Source organism: Oryctolagus cuniculus, chromosome 18, assembly GCF_964237555.1.
Source record: "Oryctolagus cuniculus chromosome 18, mOryCun1.1, whole genome shotgun sequence".
Taxonomy (NCBI): domain Eukaryota; kingdom Metazoa; phylum Chordata; class Mammalia; order Lagomorpha; family Leporidae; genus Oryctolagus; species Oryctolagus cuniculus.
The window spans coordinates 61,966,296-61,985,707 of NC_091449.1; the positions used below are offsets into that span (position 1 = coordinate 61,966,296).

At 45.1% G+C, this 19,412-nt stretch overlaps 1 long non-coding RNA gene across 1 annotated transcript; it reads right to left on the reverse strand.

Annotated features, from left to right (window-relative positions):
• Nucleotides 1-2,327: 2,327 nt before the first annotated feature.
• Nucleotides 2,328-17,284, reverse strand: LOC138846588 (uncharacterized). The gene is made up of 4 exons (XR_011384117.1): nucleotides 16,478-17,284; nucleotides 14,974-15,049; nucleotides 10,752-11,232; nucleotides 2,328-3,090 (listed from the first exon to the last, which is right to left on the reverse strand). It is a non-coding gene; the product is annotated as an uncharacterized lncRNA (long non-coding RNA).
• Nucleotides 17,285-19,412: the final 2,128 nt, after the last annotated feature.

Here is a 19,412-nt window from a genome sequence, read left to right on the forward strand (position 1 = left end):
CACAGACTCTTCTACTTATTCCTAGGGACATTAATTGTGGTGGACCTTAAATTCAAGTGTCCCTAAGAGTCTCCTAAGACCCTTTAAATTGCAGGTTCTCAGGATTCAGCCCCAGACACTGTGATTCAGAAGCCTGATGGGACCAGGAAATAGTCATTGTTAACCTGGGCTGTATTTTACAAAGTTCTGCAGCTAGTTGAGATGTCAATGGTCTTTAAACCACACTGACAGAGAGGAATTCATAGCTTAGCATCTAGTTAATTCTCTCATTTTTACAAAGACCTGCAGTGATACTGTGGAATTATTAAATCAAGATCCATCCAACGTGGAGCCTGATATTTGTTGTATGATGCTGCAGCTGACTCTGTTCATTCTTGGAGTCAGACCTTTGGAACAATGGCCAGGCATGAATTTAGGGCAGGTCATATGCCTAGCTTTATGTGAAAACCTGAATAGATGGTCTCATTTCATACAGCAAATAACCTTGGGAGGTTAATACTATTTAACAGGTGAGGGAGCTTAAGGCTGGGAAGGTTTAATTACCTTTAATAAGGTCAGATGACTAAGAAGTATTGGAATCAGGATTCTAAACCTATCTATATCCTTCTATCTATCTATCTATTAATTATATATCTACATTTGACCCTTTTCAGTATGCCACACAGCTTCTAAACCTCTGTCTTCAGATGAAATGTGCCGTGGGTATATTGTGATTGGAGCAACAGTTACCCAGGGACAAAGGTGGGCATGAGGAATGAGTTAGTGAAATTCAGAGCTGGAGCCAGCCTTTGACACAAATTGGTCTTCGTGAATTTCAGCGCTGAGAACTCCGTGCTTGCCTAGCAGAGTTCCTGGGTGCGGAGCCTCTACTCCCGGGTCCTCGATGAGCTCCTTCCTTCTGCTGAGTTACACTGTTGCTTCCCTTCCCCACTTGGGACTCAGTTGGTAGCTGCCCTTGATGACACACCACCTCAGAGAAGACGCCTGAGTCAGTCTGTCCCCAGTCTTCACGTTATCATGGTCATGGAAATGAAGGAAGTCTCTGCAGTTATGATTTTCTTTTTTTAAATTCTGATAACATATGCATTTCTATAATGCTAAAATGGGCTAAGAGTGATGCATAACAAATAAACAGCTAAATCAATGTATGTCAGACAGTAAACAGGGTGCAGAGAACACATTAGGTTAAGGAAGGTAAAGAGGAGAGAGCAGGAGCCACTGTTGTGGTGCAGTGGGTTAAGCCAATGCTTGCAAAGTCAGTGTCTCATATGAGCACGGGTTCAAGTTCTGGCTGCTCCACTTGTAATGCTCCCTGCTAATGCACCTGGGAAAGCAGCAGAAAACAACACACAAACTTGGGCCCCTACTCACATGAGAGACCTGGATGGAGTTTTAAGCTCCTGGCTACTGCCTGGCCCAGTCTCAGTCATTGCAGCCATTTGGGAATGAACCAGCGTGGATGGAAGATCTCTTGATCCCCCTCTCTCTCTCTTTCTCTCTGTTACATTACCTTTAAAATAAATATTTCTTTTAAAAAAAGAGGAGAGTAATTAGTTTGTGGTGTATATTACACACATACACAAATAATGCATATTAATATGCAGATAGTTTGGAAATCATGGAGCGTAACAAATATATATAAGGAACAACCCATAATCCCCCTACATGGAGATAGCTACAGTTAACCGTTTGTTCCATTTCCTTTGGGGCTTTTTTCTCTGTATTGAATTGGGATCACATCCTATCTGGTTCCATAATGCAACCTGCATTTTTTACTTAAGCATGCCATAATTATTCTCCCATGTCATTAACTTTGTTTTGAAAACATGATTTTATAGCTAAGATTTGCTAAGCACCACTGAAGGCATGCACTGCAATTGATTTAGCCATTTCCTCTGTTGCAGGACTTTTAGAACATTTCCCATTTTTCCCCCACCAGAATGACTCTCACAGATGCACTTACTTCCATATAAATATTGGTGGGTATAGCTAATATTTCCACAGAATGCATTTGTGAGTCTTTGAGTCTGTTTCCTGAGGCTCCAAGTTGTCCCCCAGAAACAGGGTGGAGCCTGGTCTATCTTATCACATCAGGGTGTAGTAAATTCTTGATTAAGCTCTCTGAAGAGTCCTGTTCCGGTCTTTTATTTAATTGGCTCCAAGCTGGTCCAGTTCTTCCAGCTCTGAGGCTCTGCACGTGCTGCTTCCCAGTGTGACACTCCAAAGCAGCACTTCCCCCCAGCACCCTAGAGGGGAGCATCTCTCCCCCACCACCCCCCACATGGGGACCTTCCCCAGAGCTGCAGGGGTCCAACCTTCGTCCCTTCCCCAGGCTGTGCTTGAGTCAGTCTTAATCTATTGCTGGCCTCTCAGGGACCCCCGTCCAGGATGCTGTAATCACAGCACTGACCTGTGTTCACATTTCCCATTATCGAGTACAGCCCCCTTGTGCATCAACACAGCCCTGTCTGCTTCCTAATGGCCCCAGCTCCTAACTTCTAATGGCCCCGGCCTCACTTCTCCCAAGAGCCAGCTCCTTTTTGCTAGTGTTTTAAGAATCCTGGTCCAGACGAAATTCCCCCCATGATGTCCATCTGGCCAAATTGAAGGTGATGTAAGCAATGAGACAGAGAGACGGGTGTGTCTGCGTCGATAGGACAGAGAACCCTCCCAGGGCCATCCATCTTCTGTCTCGTCCAGTGACATCAAACTGCTCCCTCCTTGTCTGCGATTTGGGGATGAGAGACAACATTCCTAATCGTCAGCACCATGCTCCAGAGACAGTCATCCCTTCTGGCTCAGACAACAACCTCTTGGGGAATGCCACGTCCTCCTTGGTGGGTAAAACCCACTCAGAAGATGGGTGCTCTCCTGTACCCTGGGTCCTGTGGGAGATAAAACCCTCAGTGGGATGCTAGCAAGAAGAGCAAATACCTTTCTGGATGTTGATCGGTTCCAGGGTCTGAGGGTTTGTGCCTGTCTCCCAGAGGAGGCCCTCACCCACTCTTGACCTCAAGTGCATCTTCATCAAAATGCTTAAAATGCAGTGCTGATACAGAGAATGATGATCAGAAGTGATTACAAAGCAAGCTGCAAGTACAAAAGTAATGATTGTTTTAAAAAGGGAAAATATCATAAAGCACCGGACAATGCCAACATCTCCATTTTTATTTTCCGGTTCCTATGCAGCCACCTGGGGATTAAACTTTCCATTTCTCCCTCCCTTGATCAAGGTGAGAGATTATTCAGGTGCTCTCATGGCCAACTGCTAAGTACACGGTTTAATGCTAGGCATCTATTTCTGGAAAGAGATAGGTGGATAGGGGAGTGGAGAAAAAGAAATAAAAAGTCCTTTGGTTGCAAAATCATGAAGTTATCTCTGCACTTGGATTTAATTGTTAACCAGTAATTAAATTATTAAAATAAAGAAGAGACTTGTCTACAAACCCCCAAAGGGTTCCTAGGGAGTAGACTGTAGCGCTTTGAATGCCAACAGCACAAACAGCAGATGGGCATCCCTAACAGGTACAGGTGCGCAAATCCTCCTGCCATCACTCCTGCTCACCTTAATGGCAGGGTCTGTGTAGCATGTCTGCCCCAATCACGTCTGATGGAAAATTCATATGTTAGCTCATTAATATGATGTTCCCACTTGGTCCCAGAAACCCTGCTAGGTGTTAGGGGCTCAGCAGTGAACGAGGTAGAGAGAAAGTTCCTCTTCTCCTGGAATTTCCATTCCAGTGGATGAACAGACCATCAAGTGGCAAACAAACTGACATAATAATCTTAGTGCATGTTGGGAAATAAACAGGGAAGATGATTCACTGCTAGCAGCATTAACATTTGAGTGGGAGCAGTATCTGCTTCCTTGCCTCCCTTTTCATTCTAAGGAACAAGGGGAAGTTTTTGGGAGAGAAAGTCTGGTTGTACGTAACTTGGAATTTGGCATTTCACTGCGGTCCTTTATACATTGCCTTTTTCCTTCCACTAAACTGTAAGCATCATGAGAGCAGGAACAAGCCTGCCTTGCTTGCTTCATCTCTCCAGTGAGATGACCAATAAATATTAGTTTGATGGGTAAATGGATGGATGGATGGATGGATTGAAAACGGCCCTATTTGGGATGCAATGATGGATGCTTGGGATAGGCATAAGCTTATTTTTTTCTATTAAGTATGCACTCAACCAGAAAAGCAACATCAAGAACATAGGTTGCCTGTGGAATTGGGAAGCTGCCACTTGGTGGGATCATTACTGTCTCTGAAAAGGTCAACGCCATAGCCCTTCATCTCCAGCCTCGTGAACAAAAGACTGAAAAGTCAACCTCAGGGAAACACCTCGATGCAATTAAATCTAGAAGGTTTCCATTGGAAGACCACTGCAACAAATGGTCGACTCAGTTACTGAAAGTCGTAATTCAGGCTCCAGAAAATGAAGGAGAGGTTGTAGTGGCAACAAGAGATGAAGCATAACCCTCAAGAGATCTCAGGCACGAGACTGTGATAGCCATGAAGGCATTCTGAGTTCTGCCTTTATTTTGCAGAACGGATAGCACTGCTAAGTAATAAGCTTGACTGTTAGTAGCCCGATTCTGTTGATGCCCACTGACCAGGTAAAGACCTCATCCACACGTTTCTTTAAAAGGTAACATTTCCTGTTTAGGCCAACACAATGTCTTGAGGCTGGAAGCTTTTCTGAATAATCAAAGATCTGGAAGTCAAACTGGCTTCATCAAAAAGGAAGTGAATTTTCTATTAGAGGGGAGATTCAAGTTGAGGCTGGATGTCAAGGGTGTTACAGATCAAACATTGGCAAAGAGTCGAGAAAGAAAATTTGCTCTGAAATTCTGTCCAACCCTGACATCTTGTGCGCCTGTGATATAAAACATTCATTCTGTGAGTGTTAAAGAGAACTTTATCCTATTATGCATCCATGATGCATATTTGGAATCAGTATGGGGGATTTCGGGACCTTGGGTTTTCTTGACTGTGCAAAGGGGTTGAAAAGTCCTATCTCCTTGCATTGTTTTAAGGGTTTCCAGGGGGTATAACTGAAGAAATACTAGGTTTCTAGTCAGCAGTTAATAAATCTTGGTTGCATTTGAATGTGAACTCTTGGTTCAGGGCACTGAGAGTTGAATATTTCTTCATAACACAAGCTACCTTGAGCCAAGGCAAAAATCAGCAGGACTCCAGTGCTCCCACTCCCTGATTACGGAAGCCCTGGAAAATGTGTTGATTGTATTCCCTTGGTGAGTTGTACACCCACCTAGCAAGGACACAGCTCAACATATGGTCCCAATTTCTTATCTCAGGGGAAAGACCCATGTTCTTAAGAGAAGCTAATTTTTACCAGTCTGCATAAAAAGTCATTTTCCATTAACAGAAGGAGGATCGAACTGAGCAGGCTCTGCTAACTGCTCTCAGTGCACACACACAGAGGCCAGGCCCAGCAGTGGACGTCTGTTATGCTGGTTCTTCTTCCTGTCCACTCTCATCCCCAGTATGCATAAACCCTGTTCTTCCACGAGGCCCCAGATCAAAGAGCCTTTCCTCCATGAAGCCTGTCTTGATTACACCGATTTTAAGTCCCATGCTCACTCTGTCATGAACACAGTACTCTGTTGTAGCACAGATGACAGCATGAGTTTGGATTTGTGATGATTTCCATGACAGTGTTTCTCCAGCAGGGTGGAAGCCTGTCTGTGTCAGCTGCCCCTTGTCAGCCCAGCAGAGAGAGTACCCTCCAGAGAGATACTTGCAGAGGGAGCAAGGACACTTGCGAGGCTCTTGACCAAAAGGAACCCTAAAAGCAAGAGGGAGAGGCTCTGACCAGGTCAGCCTGCAAAGCTTGGAAGCCTGGGAGGGAGGGGTGCTCCCAGCAGGCAGGAGGGCCTTGGTTCTTGTTGCTATGGGGGTGGGGAGAGCTGCTTTGCAGACATTCTTTAACCACCAGGGCTGCCGGAAGAGTTCCAGTGGGATCCTAGGAAAACAGCCAGCAATTATATCAGCCTCCACAAACACAATAATCTGCTTTGCTCCATCCCTACTTTTTTTTTTTTTTTATTTTCCGTAAGTTTGAGAGAAAACTTTCAGAAGATAAACTTTATGGTAAAAGATTACAAGCAGGACTTCAGCGAGGCTTTTTAAGCTAGGGATTTAAGGAAAGGAGACGGTACTATCTTTCTGGGACCAAGGAGTCTCCAGGGAAGGGTGGGGCTGGAAAGGCACAAACTCATCTCTAAGCCATCAGGAGAGTGACATCCTGGGCTCTCCCTGCGTTAGGGGAGAAACTGGGCCTGTCTAGGTTGTCTCCCACTGGGAGGAGAAGAGGAAATCTGGCTGGAGCCTCTGTGCCGAGCCTATTAGGCAACAGCAGACTGAGTACAGACACGCTTCCCTCCAGTGCCAGCCTCTGACAAGGGCTGTGGGGCAGGTAGCTGACTGCCAGGCACAGACAAGCAGGCCGGCAAAGGGTGTACACCGGTCAATCCAGCTCCTGGCTGGGGCTGCTTCACATGCAGTTTCCAAACAAAAAATAAAATATATTTCATTTCTCCCTGCAGTCTTTTTTTTTTTTTTTTTTTTTTTGGCACATTCCGATCCTTGCGTTTTGAAAAGCATTTTGTTGTAGTTTCACGTTGATAACTTGTCAGTTGCAGGCATTCATGGAGAGCAGACAAGTTAGCTCGGGAGCAGGGAATTCCGTTCCAGTACTGGGTCTGCCACCAAGTTACGGTGCGACCTCCAGGCACAGGCCTCGTGTTCTGTGCCTTGGCTACACACACCCAATAGGACAGTTAGCAAAATCAGAATGAGGAACTCCCAGTCCTAGCTGAGTTCACCTTAAGTTTGCAGTCATCTGTTAGAGAGAGGTTTTTCAGGCTGGCGAGAACTGGCCGCCAGGTCTCACAGGTGTGGCAAGCTTCAAGCACCATGACCTTGACCAAATCTCCTTTCCTTTCTGCACTGTGCTCCCACACCAGTCAGAGGGACGCCAAGTACGGCCGCTGAACAAACGGCTTCTCGCTCCTTCTTGGAGAAGACGTGTTTGTGTTTCTATGTTAAAGTTAAAACTAGTGACGGGCTAGGACAGGACTTGGTCACAGACACGTGCATTCTGAGGATAGCTGGGCTGGGCATGGTCGGGGGTGACATGTGGATTCTACTGATGCATCCCAGGTAGGGACGTAGGACCTGTCACACCACATGGTTTGTCACCGAGGTGTGCAGAAGCACGGGAGTATTCCAGTCCTGCTTCTTCCTGGCCTCTAGGAGCAACGGCCCCACTGCTCTGCGCCTCAGTTTACCCATCTCTATGATGTGCTTGAAATAGGCCGAGGCTCACCGATTGCTTCACCAGGGTCTGGTGAAGATTAAGCCCTTGGAAAATGATAGCTATTATTACTAATATCCACAGTATGTCTATTAATCTAAACTTCCCAGCACAGCCTGCCTCAATTCTCTCTCCTTTCTGAACAACTTGCACTTTATATTTTCCAGCTTTGAAGCAAAGAAACTGTGCCCTCCGAGGCCAGCATATGTGTGTCATGTGTAGGGTGCATGTTTGATGTGTGTCTAGGGTGTGTGTGTTTGTAGGGTGTGTGTGTAGGGTCTGTAGGGTGTATGTGTAGGTAGTGTTTGTGTAGAATATGTGTGTGTCTATGTAGTGTGCGTGTGGCATGTATGGGTAGGGTCTGTGTGTGTATTCAGGGTATATTTAGGGTATATGTAGGGTGTATGTGTGTGTAGGGGATGTTTGTATGTAGGGGGTTTGTGGTATGTATGGGTAGGGTCTCTGTGTGTCTAGGCATGTGTGCATATGTAGGGTGCACGTGGTGTGTGCTGGTAGTATTTGGGTGTGTGTATGTAGGGTGTGTGTTATGTATGGGTAGGGTCTTGGCATGTATGTATATGCAGATTGCATGTGGTGTGTGTGGGTAGGATCTGGGTGTGTAGCAGGTGTGTGTACGTAGGGTGTGTGGTGTGTATGGGTAGGGTCTCTGTGTGTGTGCATCTAGGGATCTGTGGGTGCATGGAGGGTGCATGTGGTGTGTGTGGGTAGGGTCTGGGTGTGTAGGGGGTGTGTGTATGTAGGATGTGTGTGGTGTGTGGGTAGGATCTGGGTGTGTGTATGTGTATAGAGGGGTGTAGGACTCAAGTTGCAGAAGTGTGGAAAAACCGAGTTGGAGCAAGGGCAAGGAGGGTGGCAGGAAAAGCAGCAGGTGCTCTCGCGAGAGTTCACCAAGTTGTCATAGCTATTAAAACACAAACCACACACTTGCACTGAGAAGGGAAAAAGCAGCCCAACCTGCGCGTCCCGCCCTGTCCCTCCAGGCTGTACAAAGCCAGGAGGGACGCGCCTGACAGGTGAACCGCCCCGCAGGCCCAGCCTCTCGGGCGCGCCGGGCGGCGCCGAGCCGGCTGCGCCCCCGACCCAGCCCAGCCCAGCCCCTCCGTGTAGGGAGCCCAGTAGCCTGGGCTGCGGCCTCGGGGGTTCGGACGCAGTCACGCCCACAGCGGGCAGATCCAAACGCCCCTCGCTCTCCATTGGTCCGTCCACTTAGCAACAGCCGCGGCCGACCAATGGCAGCCGCGGAACACCGGTCCTGCTCCAGAAACTTGGCAGCCAGAAAGTTCGCTGTCCCAGCCAAGAAAACCAATGCGGGGACTGTGCAGTCGCCGGAGCTGGCTTCTAGGTCTTTCTCTCCCTGCCCCCGCCCCTTGCAGCTGTGTCCACTCCGGCTGAGGCCTGGGTGAGCGCCCAGGATGGACGCTGACCTGCAGGGCGGCCTTCAGAGGAGGTCACCTGTTGGGTTGGCCGGAGGAAGAGCCCAGGAGCCTCCTTAGAACAGAAAGGAGGGCCGGCCCGCCTTCCACAGGCGCTTTTCTTTCTCTGTAGCGCTTCTGCCTTTGCTGGAACACAGTGGCAAGTCTGTGCCCACCTGGGTCCTGTAGCTCTTCCTGCCTTCCCTGTTGGGCCCGGTCCCCATTGACACAAGATCAAAGCCAGAAGTAGATGTGTCCAAGGCGGTTCTGTTGGCACTCGGTCCCACAGGATCCAAACCCAGGCCTGGGCTGGGGTGGGGTGTGTGTGGCCTGGCACTTAAGGGTAAGATGTGTCTTGAATCGCAGAACCAGGGTTGGATTCCTTGCTGCAGCTCCTGGCCCAGGCAGAGTGTGGTAGGCAGCAGGTGGTGGCTGATGGCTCCAATACTTGGGTTCCTGCCCCCCACAAGGGAGACCTGCCTTGAGTTCCTTTCTCCCTGATATGGCCTTTGGTGGGCATTTGGAGACTGAACTAGTTGAGGACACTGCTCTTGGTCTCTGTATCTCACTCTCTGCGTCTCAAAATAAAAACCCAGGTCAGTCTAACTCCAAAGACGACTTGTTTCCTTGATCCCACATGCATCCAAGAGTCAGGAGGGTATATCCTGAAGAAATGGTGCATGGTGGGGAAATCTGATGCAGAATATGTGTTACAGTCACGTGGCCAGCTGCTCACAACCAGCACGCATGCACAGGACTTTGAACTCAGAAGTTCTCACACTTGACTTAACACTGCCATCACTGTTTGGAGATCTGTACCTTATGAAGAAGGAGCCCCGTGTTTTAAGGCTTGCAAACTATGAGGACAGCTTATTTAAATGTCCCAGAGGAATGTCACATGTTGAGAATTTAGGACCACATGTCAAGGAGGAGGAAGCTTATAAGTCGACCCCCCAACACACACACACACACACACATACACACTTGTACTTCTACACATACCCTGCAGATAGCTTTATTAGACTGTAACTGTAATTGGAGTCCCTAGCCTATTAAATGGGAGTGTATGTATTTACGGCTGTGTTGATGTGTGTGTATGCACGCGTGTGTGTGCATGCGAGAGTCTGCAGAGGGAGAAGGGGGTTGGAGAATTTACAGCATGCAGACACGGCCCAGATTACTGGCTCTGTTCTTTCCCCCTGGAGACATTACAGGGGATTTGGACAGGCCCTCCTTTTATGAAATACATACTTGGGAGGCTGTGGAGTGGCTGTAAACACTAGGCTGTGTGAGAGTGAGGTTGGGGTTGTGCCAGGTGCTGGGGAGGGGTGCCTTGAACAGGCTCTGCACTGGGCCTAGCAGAAAAAAAAAAAAAAAAACCATATTCTGGCATGTGTTTTAACCCCAAATCAGAATCTTCTTTCTGGCAAAGACAGGCTTAGTGTTTGTTCTCTGGATTGTGCTTATTTTACTCTCTGAGTTCAAAGATGATTGGTGAATCACCAGTGGTGTGAAACCCTGGAATGAATGACAAGTGAGGCTGAATGTCTGCCTGCCAGCCACACTGCAGAGGACGAGTGTGAGGCTCTCGGGAGATGGCTCGCGACCCTCTGGTACTTCATTCGGGATTTAAGCCAGCTGAGACCCAGAGAAGTAAACTGAGTTACTGCAGCTTACAGAGCTGGATGGTTGGTGATATTTGGGTTAGAAGTCACCTCTCCTGACTTCCACTCCAGGGCTCTTTCTAGGCTTCACTGCAGCATGAATAGAGCAATACCATGAGCCATTACATTATCAGTCCATGTGGGGCAAGGCTGTTGATTAAATGAATAACACACTAAGATCCCAACAGAAGGTTATCAGCATTTGCCAGTGCTTGGTCTTTGCTTAATCAATGTTTTGGCACAACATCGAGATAACGGAAGCGGCATTATTCCATTTAAAGGACGGAGAAAGTGAGGTACTCCAAATGGAGTAACTTACCTAAGGCCTTGCATCCAGGGATCAGCCGATATACGAATTCAGCTCTTAATCTCTGAGCAGCACAATTACACCACTCCGATTGCGGTGGCACCATGGACGCTCATCTTAATGCCACTAAAGACGTGAGTCTGCTGCTGCCGAACAGAAGTCGACGTGTGTGGTCTTCATCAAGTTAACTTGAGTTCATTAACTACTCCTGACTTGGTTTTGCTTCAGTGTTTTGTGGGCTTCATGGCAATGATGTGCTATTTCAATGTGGAATTGCAGACCACGTTAAAATTCATTTGATATTAGCTAAAAAATCTCAAGTCCAGCAAGATCAAGTTCAATGATTTTCATTAAAAAAAATATCAGTAGTGACAACTGATGAAATCATTTGGCTCTGGGTGACACCAGCAAATATTCAACACCCATTACAATGACCAGTGATTCTCTCCGGCTTCTCTCGTCCAAGTGAAGCTGATTCAGTGCCATCCCAAACCTACAATGTAAACACAATACAAGATCTCTGATGTGGTAAGCACAGACTGGGAGTAACAGAGGACCCCAAAATGATACATTTCTAGCCCTAACCCCAAGGCCCTGTGAAAGTGACTCTAAAGGTGTCATTAAGAATCTCAAAGAGGAGGTGGTCTGGGATCAAAGGTGGGTTCTAAACCCAGTAGCAAGTGTTCTTATAAGAAGAGACGGGGGCAGAGAGACAGAAAGAAGAAGGTGATCTCAAGATGGATACAGGAGGTGGAGGAGGCATCAACAGGCCAGAGACCACCCAGGTTCACTACCACCAGCAGAGAGGCATGGAGTAGAGGTTTCCCTCAGGGGCCTCCCAAAAGCAACCAACTGTGTTCACACCTTGATTTCAGACTTCTGGCCCCAAAGAGTGTGAGAATACACTTCTGTTATTGTGGCCACCTAGTGTGAAGGGATCTGTCAGAGCAGCCCTAGGAAACTAACACAAGTGCTGATTTATTTGACTGTAGCTTAAAAAGTAAGGAAACACAGGCATTGAAAAAAGGATCCCAAGAATTCCAAGCTGAAACCATCTGCCTAGAAATGTATTAGCAGTGGGGCCAGTATTGTGGCCCAGCAGGTTAAGCTGCTGCCTGTGATGCTGGGATCCCTTAGGAGTGCTGGTTCAAGTCCTGGGTATTCCACTTCCAATCAAAATCCACACTGATGCATCTGGGAGAGCAGCAGATTATGGCTCGAGCCCTCGGGTCCCTTCCACCCACACGGGAGACCTGGATGGAGTTACAGGTTCCTGTGTTTGGCCTGGCCCAGCCCTGACTGTCGAGGCCTTCTGGGAAGTAAAACAGCAGATGGAAGATCTTTGTCTCTCCTTCTTGTTAACTCTGCCTTTCAAATAAGTAAACAAATCTTATAGAAAGAAATATATTAGCAGACATTTTCAGTGGGATTTTTGTGTCTATATATCAACAAATTAATCAAGATTCAATTAAAATCAGTGCCTACATATATAATTCAGACAAATAAGCCTAATGGAATTCGTTGTTTGAATGACTGGCTGGACCATCAAGCCACTCACTGATCTGGTCCACCATCTGTACGTATCTGATGGAATAGGGCATTTCCTGAATGCTTAGGGCCTTTGTGTAGAGAGAGAGGAACCAGCATGTGGCACAGCACAATAGGCTGCCACCTGGGACTATCCTATCCCACACTGGAGTATCGGCTGAGCCCCAGCTGTTCCACTTCCAACGCACCTCCCTGCTGATGCGCCTGGGGAAACAGCAGAAGATGTTCTAAGCACTTGGGTCCCTACCACCCATGTGGGAGACCTAGATGGTTTCTGGGCTCCCTGCTTCAGTCTGGCTGTTGAGGCCATTTGGGGAGTAAACAACTGTTGGAAGATCTCTGTCCATCTCCTCCCCTCACTCTCTCTCTGCCTTTCAAAGAGAGGTGGGGGGGAGAGGGAGAGAGAGAGAGAGAGAGAGTGTTTATACTTTGGGTGTAGGAACTGCAAAGAATATTGTTCCTGTCCTAACAATAAGGAAAAGTGACAATAAATGAAGTCACAACCTTTGTTGGCTCCATGAGTGAGTTGAGGTTTTCGGGCACTTAGTAGCCCAATTCTGAAGTGAAGGTAGGCTTCACTAAGGAGACATAGGATGGGAGCACAGGTCCCCCATGGCAGGCCACAGAAAACATAATGCCAGGATCCATCCTAATCTTTTAACAAATGGCTAAAGATTGAATTTGGGTAACATGAACACATGGAACCCTGGGAGGCATGGAAGCTCTCACTACTTCTAGGAATTTCAGCATGGCCCTCCACCCAGGCCCACAGGTGAGACTGGGACCCTGCAGGGGAACAGAGAGAGCTCCTTCTGTGGTGCAACTCTGGAAGAGGGGGGCAAAGTCATCTGGGAAGGCAGAAAGACCCACCAGGGCCCTTTCCTCCCATGGAACTAAGTCTTTAAGATTCCTGAAGAGGGCTGATTTACCTAGAGCCTCCAGGGACCAAAGAGGAACCCATTATGCTAGAGATCAGGGAAGGCAAAAGATAAATCACCCTATATCTGGGAGAAGGTCAGGAAAGAGTTCTGGGACCCAAATCTTGTGTCAGTACCAACAGAGATGTCTTACTGCTAGCTGGGGTGCAATGAACCACCCCACATGAGACTCAGCACGGATACAAAGCACACTTTTGCTGCTGGGGTGTGTGTGGGGGGCACATCACCGGGAGATCCCCACTCATGAGACTCAGAGACACAGGGCCTATCTTGATGGGGAATTGAAAGTTTATCTTTGGAACGTCCTTTCAATATTTTATGTGTAGTATTAAAATGTTATAGGTAGTTGACTGCAATAAATTTAAAAATACATATGTTTCAACTGTAGGACAACTCCTAAAAATGAGTAGAAATTAGATATACATAAGGAGTCAATAGTGAAGATAATCTTTCAACAAATAGAGTTGGCTTACTTGGACATCCTTATGCAAAACAAATAAATGTTGGTCTATAACACCATCTACAACAATTACTGAGGACTCCTGGGATAGTAGTAATGTTCTGTTCTTAATTTGGGTGTTGGCTATGAGTGTGCTCAGAGGATAAAAAAATTCAGTTATCTGTACACTACGTGCATCTCTTGGCATATATACTGTATTTCAATAATGTTTAGGAAAATGGATAACAGACTTAACTGTAAAATTTAAAAATAAGACTTCTCAAGGAAAGATAGGAGAAAATCTTGGGTTAAGCACAGATTTCTTAGACACAACACAACAAGTATAATTAATTTAAAAATAATTGACAAATTGGACATCATAAAAATAACAAATTACTGCCCTTTAGAAGATGCTGTTAAAATTAATAAATCAGTCACAAGCTTTCAGAAAATACTTTCGAAATACATATCCGGTGAACAGTTAGTATCGAGAATCTTTACTAGTTGAACTTTTTATTTAGTGGAACATTAAGCCTTTGACTATAAAATTAATTAAAAAAATGTTATCTCAGAAATTAGGAAGGAAAAAAGGAATGGGAGAAGGAGGGAGACAGGGAAGGAAGGAATCAGAAAAGTATTGTTATATTCTTAGCATTGTATCTGAAACTACATCAAAGTGTTCTCTTTATATTAATAAAAAGATAAGCAAAAAAAGAATTATAAAAGGAGAAAAAATTCTTAAATGTCAGTAATAAGGAAACAACCTAATAAAAATGGGCAAGCTATTTGAATAGTCCTTTACCAAGGAAGACGTTGAATGATCGATAAGGACATGAAAAGATGCTGAAAAACATCAGTCACATGGGAAATTCAAGTGAAAACCACAGTGAGGCACCACTGCATTCTATGGATGAGAATGTCTAAAATAATTTTTTAAAGGTAAATGGGTAATTCCAGGTGTTAATAAGAATGGGAGAAACTGAAGCTCTCATTGTTGCTGGCTGGAATACAACATGGTACAGCCCTTTACAGTGTAGTCTGGCATTTTCTGAAAATTAAACATATACTTACATATGATCCAGTAGTTCCATCCCTGGGTATTTACACAAGAGGAATGAAAATGCTTTCACACAAAAATCTGAGTACAAATGTTTTTGTTACATGTATTCGTAATTGCCAGAATATGGGAAACACCCAAGTGGCAGCCCTGGTGAATGGGTAAACAAATTATGGTATATTCACATAATGAAATGCAACTCAGTGATGAAAAAAAAACATACTCTGCATACATAAAACAATAAGAACTAACCTTGAATGCATTACAGTAAGTGAAGAAGGCCAGATTCAGAAGTAAACACACTGTATGAGTCCAATTAGATGACATTCTAGAAAGGAAAAATACAAACAGAGACTTAGAAGAACAGAACACTTCAGTGGTTGCCAGAGGCTGAGGGTGGAAAGAGGTTGATTAAAAATGGACACAGGGAATGTTTTTGGGCAATGGAAATATCCTGTGTCTTGAGTGTAGTGGTGATACACAAACACATATTTGTCAGGATTCCTGTAACTGAACATAAAATGTTAATTTTATTGTTTATAAATCATACCTCAATAAGCCCCACTTTAAAGAAGGAAATGAAACAATTTGTGATTAGAGAAAAGGGGATCCTGAGACAATGAAGACATGTATTGTTCATGTGACTCTGGGGAAAATGGTGAACGCATCACATGGAAATTACTCATGAATTCACAAGCTCCAATATAGGCCAATGACTACATATATACATATATATATATAATTTCAAAAGAAAATATGTGTATATACATACATACATATAGTTTATGTTTTTTCTTTCCATTGTTTAAAAACTTAAATTCTTAGTTCCTAATGTGGAGCTGGAAGGTTACTCAGGGGAAGCGAAGGCATTGGAATTTTATTCAATTTGGCTATCACCATCTACGCTGATGCAGAATCCCTGAGAATGATCCCTCAGGATCACCAAGCTTCATGAAGCTCTGTTTGGGAATGAGCAGGGAACATCACAGGTGTGCCCTTTAGGACACCAGTCCTGTGGAATCCTCCGTAGATTAGACAGTCCTGTAACACGTGACAGCTTCACCTATCACATGCTTGTGTTGGAGACTCCCATTACACACTGGTAATTAACAGCTCTGAGAAGGACAGCAGGAAAGAAAGCTGTTTTGTTGTCCTGTAAACTATTATTCCTTTTACTTATTTAACTTTGTTGCATAAAATCCACTAAATGGCAGGATAACCTCTGGGAAGTGGTGTTTTTATCTTATCTTGTAGAACGGCCAAGAGTGGCATCTCTGGTATATCTACTGAAAGTTTAGACCTATTTTATTATCCCATTTCACGACGTACGATGAGGTAGATGCAGTTAATTTTAGAAGAAAAAAACTGAGACTGGGAGATACTGACATACACAAGGCTACACAGCTAGCAGCCTTGTCTGTCTTGATTATCTAAGTTTGAGGCTGGCAAAAGACAGTGATGATCTGATAGGATGGATTCAACGAATTTTTGTAGCCCATCATTCCACCTGCACTCTTGTATGCCATTCTTGATGCTATTTTTCATGAAATTAGTGGTTTCTTTTAAAAAGATTTATTTATTTGCAAGGCAGAGTTGTAAAGAGAGGACACACACACACACACATTTCCCATCTACTGTTTGCTCCCCAAATGTCAGCCAGGACTGGGCCAGGCTGAAACCAAGAGCCAGGAACTCCATATAGGTCTCCCACATGGGTACAGGGGTCCAAACAGTTGGGTCATCTTCTGCTGCTTACCTAGGTATGTTAGCAGGGAGCTAGTTTGGAAGTGAAGCAGCCAGGACTTGAACAAGCACCCATATGGGATGGTAGGAATCACAGGCAGCAGCTTAACCCATTACACCACACCAGCTCTAGAATTAGTATCTCAGATGTTTTGCAGATGCAAGAGAGAAAAATCCACTTGATCTGGAAAATACAAAGAAGTGCATTGAAACACATAGAGAATTTAAAGAACTAAGGAGTATCTTATAAGCCTACCGGTAGAGTATGTCCTTTGGCCTCACGAGGATTTTGAAGCAGGAATGGATCCATGTGTACCTCTCCCTTTCTCCTTCCTTCCCCATTTTGTCTCTTAATACCTTCTTTTCTCTCAGTTGGTCTCTACTACGTTTTCTTTCCTTCTTTTGTCCCAATTTCACCATGCAGGGATAATGAAGGCAATCCCAAATCTATTCTTTATCTTCTTACAAGAAAACAATCACTTGCAACCAGGGGACTCCCCTCTTCCTATATCCCAGGTGAGAGAATGTGATTAGTCAAACATGATCAGGAGTCTACTACTGGAGCCCTGAGCCATGCCCAGGAGAGTGAGTTCTGATTGAACAATAATATGAGAAATTGGCCTTTCGGAAACAATTCTGGATCTGGTGCCAAGGCTGTGGTCCAGCACAGGTTGAATACCCCTAAGCCAAAAATCCAAAATATAAAATGCCCCAAAAATCTGAATTTTTTGAGTTCCAACATGACACCACATATGGAAAATTCCACATTGTAAAACTCTGTTTTGTGAATACAATCATTAAAGATATTCTATAAAGTGAACTTCAGGCTATATGTATAAAGCATACATGTAATGCAAATGAATTTCATGTTTCAATTTGGGTCTTACTCCCAAGGTATCTCATTATATATATATTAGAAATATTCTAAAATCTGGAAACAATATCTAAAGTCAGAAACACTTCTGGCCCCAAGTAGTTTAGATCAGGGGATACTCAACTTGTATTTGCAAAGTCACTGCATGACAATGAGACTCCCCTGGGGTACCTGTTGCTCATCCAGGTTCCAAGGTCCCAATGCAGACCTGCTGAATCACAAACCCTACAGTGGCACTCAAACCTGGCTGCACGTGGGGATCACCTGGGAACTCTAAAACTACTGATGCCCGCATCCCACACCCATGTTTCTGATGGAATTGGCCTGGAAGACAGCTTGGTCATCAGGAGTTTTAAAAGCTCCCCAGTTGACTCTAATGTGCAACTGAAGTTGAGATCTGCAGGAAGGACTTGGGAAGCTGTGTGTTTAGTAAGCATCTAGGTGACTGTTTTGCTGAGAGGAGTTTAGGAACACTCCTATAGCCCAGGCACTCTAGGGAAAAGGGTGCACGGTTTGGCTAAGTGGAAGTCATGAGCCCCGAACACCATCGGCTTCTCTCACAGGGACCCAAGCGCCTCAGCTGTCATCTGCCGTCTCCCAGGGTGCAAATTAATAGGAAGCAGATTCATAAGCTAAGGAGCCAGGACTTGAACCAGGCACTCTGATATGCGATGTGCACATCCCCCCAGAAGTGTCTCACAGAACCAGATCTGTCTGCTCTGGGTCTTGCAATGATGGGCAGGTGTGAGAGTGGTGCTCCAGCTCTGCAGACTTACATGCTACTGAATGTCCCCGGCACAGTCAGGCGTGTTTGCCACGCCCTGTTCACCAGAGCCTCTGCACTCTTCGGAGGTGTACAGTGCAGCAAGCTTCGTCCCAGCGCCTGCTAGAAACAGCCGTCACTCACAAGCCAACAGAGTCTGTTGGAAGGAACATGTCTAGTGGCCCTGGCTGCTCTTGGCATCTTTGCTGGAGTTCTGCAGTGTGTAGTCTCAAGTCAGAGATTAAACATGGAAGCCATATTTTATCATGGCTGCACGAATAGGAAGTCATTAAAACCAAGCATCTTGGGATTCCGTTGCACCATTGAAAATTCTCATTCCTCACTGAACCTCCCTCCATGACACACATACTTCCCACACTGATAGTTTTCTTTTTTTTTTTTTTTTTTATTTTGATGTGAGTGTTTAATGATATGAACTCCTACTTTGGAACTCTTTTTGCTGTATTTCACAGTTTGGCATTCTGTATTTCCTATTTAACAACCTAAGAAAATTTTCTTAACAGGGAACAAACCATTTTGTTTTTAGGGAGGCAGGGCATAGATTATATTTTTTTTTAATTTCCAGTAAATGGTGTTTCCCTTATTTTTTTATGTACACCTGTGTGTTTAGCTATGCATATATGAACCCTTTCATGTATATGAATGAAATTCTACCTGTATGTCTTTCATATATACATAGTAATAAGTGAATTCAGTCTTTATTTTCACCCCATACCTGAAATTCAGTCAAAGGTTCTAGTTTGCAAAACAACAACAATAATAATAAATTGAATTTAGGCTCCTTGTTCTCTTCTCTTTCTTCCCTGACTTTCTCATTCATCTCTCCCCAGCCTGCTCCCTGCCCCCATCTCCTCTCCCACCACTTTCTTGCCCCTCTCCGCCCACACCAACTTGAAGAACCAGTTTTTCTCCTTGCCTTTACTCCAGGACAGTAAACTTAAACCAAAACACTGCTCTCCAGGACAGCGTGATGTTTTCAGTTTCCCATTTCTGGCTTCTTGTTCTTTCTTGTTGGTTTTGGATTTCGCTCGCCAAACACCAAGAGTATGCACTTTCTAGATCTGGAGCACATACTGGCGCTTTCCTCCCATTCAGCAGAATCTTGCTGCGTATGTAGGATGCACCAGCCCAGTGGTGCAAGATGAGATTGGAAGCAGCAGGCACGGCCCAGCCATCTGCTGCCTGCACTTGCCCCAGAGCCTGTCCCTTGCGACAGCTTAAGAAAAAGCGTTTGTAGTCTCATGGTCACAACTGCTCCTATTTTGTCCTTGGAAATGCTGAATTTAGCTT